Source organism: Adiantum capillus-veneris, chromosome 5, assembly GCF_014529385.1.
Source record: "Adiantum capillus-veneris isolate H3 chromosome 5, ASM1452938v2, whole genome shotgun sequence".
Classification (NCBI taxonomy): Eukaryota; Viridiplantae; Streptophyta; class Polypodiopsida; order Polypodiales; family Pteridaceae; genus Adiantum; species Adiantum capillus-veneris.
Genome location: NC_140935.1, coordinates 29,780,647 through 29,786,810, shown reverse-complemented (window position 1 = coordinate 29,786,810; position 6,164 = coordinate 29,780,647). Strand labels below are relative to the sequence as shown.

Genomic DNA, 6,164 nt, shown 5'->3' with positions numbered 1-6,164 from the left:
AGTTATGGTGGCTCCAATTTGTCAACGGTCATGGTAGTCATGCCATTCCCGGTGGGATGGTTTTCGTTTGGGACACATTGAGCGGAAAGCGTTATATCCAGCTGCGGCCATAAGGTCATCGATGCAAGACATATTCTGTTTATAAGGCTTCGTGCTGAGCATAGCTTGAAGCGGGGATGACGAGGAGCAAATGATAATTTTTCTTGACCTCGAAAATCGAGGCTCATTCTGAACGTGGGACAGGCTGCCAAGGAGGAATTTCTTAAAGGTAAAAAGTAGAGAAAAACAATGTCGACCTGCTCTGGATGGAAGGTGGCGGTGCCACTGCAGTGCTAAGGAGAAAAGTGGATGAGCAAGAGAGGCCACCAGGGCTAATTAGGAAGGGGGGTTGCCAGGCAGATGGTCGCAATGGCGCATGAAGGAAGGGGGTGGTTTCTAAAGTTGGTTGGTAGTTTGCATGGAAAGGCGGGCCAGTTGTGACTAGAGTAGACACAATCTGCATGCAAAAAGGGAGGGCTGCCAGGAGCGCCGCTGGAGGTGAAGAAAGGATAGGTCCTCGACTGTGGGGCTCACGGGCCATGCAAGGAAAGGAGGAGAAGCTGATCCGGGGGCTGCTCAAAAGCGCAAGGAGAGGAGCGACACCTACAGGGGCACGTTGAAGCAAGTCGTCAGTTGCAGACGAGGCCGTGCTCTGTCAGCAGGTCGCCGGTAATAGAAAATAGACGTTGCTATGTAGAAGGTCTAGAATCTAGATCGCTAACAAAAGAGAGGATCATCAGTGAAGCTCAGGAGAGGCAACGAGGTGATGGGAGGAGGCTAAGGTACGCCAGGCGTAGGCTAGTGCAAGGAAAGGTATCGCCAAGTAAATGAAGAGGAGGCGGTGGGCTGCATATAGCGCATGAGAGGGAGCAACCGACTGCAAGGCGCTATATGAGAGGGAGTAACCGACTGCAAGGGAAGGTTACTATGAGTAGAGGAATACAAAAGGCCGACAATTGTCTGGTTTTATAGAGCTCCAAAGGCATTGTCGCAAAAATTTGGAAGGCACAAAAATTTGGAAGGCTGATAGCACCATCAATCGAGGGCTGCAGCCATCAAACCAAGGAGTGCCGAGAGCTGCCTTGATTGAAAGCTGCAGAGGAAGTCCATCATTGAAGGTATCGGGGGAGCTCGTGAGACAGTTTAAAGGCCACATGCTATGAGGAAAGATCAGCGGACTGTGCTACTTTTGTATGCAAGCTGTCGTGAGTCAAAGAAACTAGATGCAGATTGTCTTATCCATGTACACGCAGGGAATAGTGCTTATATACATGCATGGAAAAGAAAAAAGCAATAATCCGATTGTTTACATTGTTGCCTTAAATAGTTTCGATCTCTTTTCACTATTGTATCATTTTGCGTGAATGGTATGCGTGCAAGCATTAAGTGTATAAGACGGTATCTACTAGCCAACAATCAAGCTTGTCATATGTGCGGGTTGATCCGTGGGCTATAGAGAGGCAGGTATATTATATGCTGGGTGTTTTCCCATTTCCCCCTTCCCATCAGTGGTGCCCCCACTGAGGATATAATGATTGCTCAAGTGATGGCGTGGTGTAGTAATATGGTGCCAGATTTTGAGTTGGTGTTCTCAGGTGAACAGGATACTGAAGATTGGATCTCAATGTAGAGCTCTGGATGTTGTCGATGCGGATGATGACCGATGAAGCCAAGGCAAAGGTTGTGCCACTGGGGATGCGAGGGAAAGCCAAAGCTTGGTTTGAGGGGTTGGAAGTTCCTGATCGGCAGTCATGGAAGGTGATTCGAGCTCGGTTTGTTGAGGATTTCAAGCGAAGGCTGGCACCTACAGAAGTGGATGCTCAATTGAAGGTATTAAAGCAAGATGTGTCTGAAGACTTCAGTGTGTTTCTTACGAAGTTTGAAGATATTTGGAAGCAACTAGCTGCTGCTACCCAACTGCAAAGTGGAGATGTTTTCAAGATCGAGAGGTTCATGGCGTGCTTACACCCGAGGATTCGAGAAAAGGTTGAAGACGGTGCAGATACATATGAGTACATGGTCTATCTTGTCAAAGATAAAGAGCATAAAGGTGAAGCAGAAGTTGGAGCTGGGCGTGTTGAAGCCAATAGATTATATGCCTGTTGCGGAGGTAGCAAAGTGCTCTTTGGTACGAGCAACGGTGGCTCTGCTCCAATTGTTCGAAGTGCAGAGCCTGTTGAGGTAAGGTCTACTGTTGGCTATGTTCCTTGGATATTTCTAGTTCGTGATGTGCATGTGTCGAGGGTAGACGGCTGGTCAACGAGGAGAAGCTTCATGTTGCGGTGAACCAAGGTGCGGAAGCGATTACAGATGTGGAGGCTCCGATGCATTGAAGAGGTAAAGCCTGTGCTTGTGGAAAATTTGCATGAAAAGATAGCAGAATGCAATCAGGTTACAGATATCGAGGGTTCAGAAGCTGATGAAGAAAGTGACCAAAGCTGTGGTGATGCTCTTTTGTGGAGCAGCGAGCGAATGAAGATGCAGATACGGAGTCGGTATATGGTGCCAATGATGATGAAGATACAAGCTCGAGTAGCTGGGAGACAAGAGAAGAGGATAGAATGGATGATTCCACATCCTATGGCGAGGAGACGGAGTCTGATGAGCTTGAGCTGGTAAAGGTAAAGCTGCCCTCTTATGTGTATGATGATATGGTAGTAGCCCATGTGCAAGAAGAGCGGGTGGTCGAAGAACAGCAGGTTGCAGGTGAAGAGCCAGTTTGCGAAGACCAGGGGGTTGGGCCTCTCTCGTGCCTTGTGATGGTCAAGCCTTGTGATGGTCAGGCCTTATGATGGTCAGGCCATGTTGACTGAAGAAGAATGACTTGATGAAGATGATTGAGAATTCGATGAGCCGGTAGTCGATGTTGACGACGAGACGTAGATTTTGATTGCTAAAGTAATGGCGAGGATATGGGATATGCGAGGTTGTGTGCTTGCTCTAGTGTTGTTTGAAGCACCTACAGATGAAGTGGCTATGCAAGCGTCGCTATGCCAATTGTTGCAGGTTTTTTTTCTTGAAGACAATGATGCTATGGAGGAGTCTCTAAGCAATAGCTGGGGAACACAGGATGCGGAAGCTGTGCAAGGTGTACAGGCTTGTTTTGGGTGGGAAAATGGTTCATGCATGCAGTTTTTTGAAGGATGGTGTTATCAAGCTTTACAGGAATGGTGGGCTTCCAAATTTAGGTTCAAAGCAGGGGTGGTGTGCATATGCTTTACAGATGGATGATGATGAGCAATGCCATATCTTTAATATAGGTGGCGTTTACACTATTCTTGGGGAAGCCTGCAACTTTTCCATTTGACCCAGGCGAGTGCTATGACAGACAGTGAATCTCTCTCTATCTATCTACTGTTGTGTATCTAGCTCTTATACATAGTATTCATCAGTTTTTTCTTATGCAATGCTATATTATCTAAATAATGCTACGATTGAGCATAAATGCTCAACGAGGGGTTGGGCAATGATGGTACAGCTAGGGATGGTCGGCCTATGGTAATGCAAGAAATCCAGGCATGGTAGTTTGCAGGCAAATTACAGGGACATTGGACAAGTATTTGATGCAGTCAAGAGACAGGTATACCCCGATGAGCGCTCTCTAGTCGAAAGTGCAAGTGTTTCTTGCTATTACAGGTGACAGGAGCAAATGTTGATATCACGAGCTTGGGAACGAGGCAAGCGATGCTGGAAACAGGTGTCGTGAGGTTTATGATATGTGTTTTGGAGCGAGATGTTGGCAGGACACACTACTTGCCGGGATGTGTGTCAGATATGGCATACGGCAGGGCACGAATGGCTTTCCACACTGTTGGTCGAAAGGCTCAAAGGTATTGAGAAGATTGGTGGAAATCTCTATAAAATCGTGCCGTAGTGTGTACAAAATGGCGACTCCATTCCGGCAAGCTCAAAGCTCTTTGAATGCTTGAAGATCAAGGGCTAGCAGCTCTCCAATCGGGAGTTATCGTGGCTCCAATTTGTTAACGGTCATGGTAGTCTTGCCATTCCCGGTGGGATGGTTTTTGTTTGGGACATATTGAGCGGAAAGTGTTATATCGAGCTGGAGCCATAAGGTCATCGATGCGAGATATATTCTGTTTATAAGGCTTCGTGCTGAACATAGCTTGAAGCGGTGATGACGAGGAGCAAATGATAATTTTTCTTGACCTCAGAAATCGAGGCTGATTCTGAACGTGGGACAGGCTACCAAGGAATAATTATTTTAAGGTAAAGAGAAGGAAAAAACAATGTCGACCTGCTCTGCTCTGGATGGAAGGTAGTGGTGCCACTGCAGTGCTAAGGAGACAAGTGGATGAGCAAGAGAGGCCGCCAGGGCTTAGGAAGGGGGGTTGCTAGGCAGATGGTCGCAAGGGCGCATGAAGGAAGGGGGTGGTTTCTAAAGTTGGTTGGCAGTTCGCATGGAAAGGCAGGCCAGTTGTGGATAGAGTAGACACAATCTGCATGCAAAAAGGGAGGGCTGCCAGGAGCGCCATTGGAGGTGAGGAAAGGACAGGTCGTTGACTAAGGGGCTCATGGGCCATGCAAGGAAAGGAGGAGAAGCTGATCCGGAGGCTGCTCAAAAGCGCAAGTAGAGGAGCCACACCTATAGGGGCACGTTGAAGCAAGGCATCAGCTGCATACGAGGCCAAGCTCTGTCAGCAGGCCGCCACAGGGTATGCAAGAGCTGATGGGCACTATCTGCAAAGCGTGTTGAGAGCCAAGAGTAGTAGAAAATAGACGTTGCTATGTGGAAGGTCTAGAATCTAGATCGCTAACAAAAGAGAGGATCATCAGTGAAGCTGAGGAGAGGCAACGAGGTGATGGGAGGAGGCTAAGGTACACCAGGTGTAGGCTAGTGCAAGGAAAGGTGTCGCCAAGTAAATGAAGAGGAGGCGGTGGGCTGCAAGCTGGGAAGGTTACTATGAGTAGAGGAATACAAAAGGGTGGCAATTGTCAGGTTTTACAGAGCTCCAAAGACATTGTTGCAAAAAGCTCGAAGGCTGATAGCACCATCAATCGAGGGTTGCAGCCATCAAACCAAGGAGTGCCGAGAGCTGCCTTGATTGAAAGCTGCAGAGGAAGTCTGTCATTGAAGGTATCGGGGGAGCTCATGAGCCAGTTTAAAGGCCACATGCTATGAGGAAAGATCAGCGGACTGTGCTACTTTTGTATGCAAGCTGTCGTGAGTCAAAGAAACTAGATGCGGATTGTCTGATCCATGTTCACGCAAGGAATAGTGCTACATGCATGGGCTCCATATACTCGGCGGGCCCGTCGGGAAAATGAAAAATCTTGGCGGGACCCGCAGAGAAAAATAGAAACCCCGGAGGGTTAACCGGCTCTATCGGTTTTTGCAGGTCAAAATCAAAGTCACGTTAACAATTAACGTGATCACGTTATCTTTTGGTGTAAATACTAGAGTTATTGATATAATCACCCAATCGTGATTATGTTAATGAAATCCCTGCTCCTGAGCTTTCTCGGGAGTACATAAGGCCACTTGGCATCATCTTAGCCGTTGCCCTTGACAGTCCAAATTCTCTTGTGCTAATTACTTTTTGCATGCATTACCCACAACAAGAAAATCATGTGCTTTTTACTCGCAACATTTTACTTGCAGAGTCTTCATAAACACCCTTCTCGAGAAGTCAAGAGCGAGCTATGGCGTAACTTTCTCTCGTGTAGAAAACCCTACATCGTGTATGATGTACAATATAAAGTTATCTCTACTTCTCTTTAAGGTTAATCAATATCCTTTATCTTTTGAATTTGTCTTGAGTCATGTTTTGTGTCTGACAGAGAGAATATATATTTACAAGAGTGGACGTTTTGACTGCACAAGTAAGACTCCAGCTTGACAACATTGCAACATTCGTTATCTGTATCCAATTTCCTATGTCTATACATTTGCTTGGCGCAACACATAAATGCTACAGGGCAGGACACGGCTTTCGTTTCTTATAATTTTTGGAGAGACCACAATACCAACTCTCCACCATACTTTTGTATGGCACTTTTGCATGACTTCCACATTATATTTAGCATTTTCACTTTGTGCCTAACTGCAAAACGAAATGTTTAACTATTCGCATTGCTTTTATGTAGCTTGATTCAAACATTGTCCT

The 6,164-nt window shown here is 46.6% G+C and overlaps 1 pseudogene across 1 annotated transcript; it reads left to right on the top strand.

The window, feature by feature from the left end:
• The first annotated feature begins 439 nt into the window (after nt 1-439).
• LOC147457072 (uncharacterized) lies at nt 440-5,824 on the top strand (annotated as a pseudogene). Its single transcript, XR_015188073.1, has 2 exons — nt 440-2,376; nt 2,505-5,824. The product of XR_015188073.1 is annotated as an uncharacterized LOC147457072 (transcript).
• The last annotated feature ends 340 nt before the right edge of the window (nt 5,825-6,164 follow it).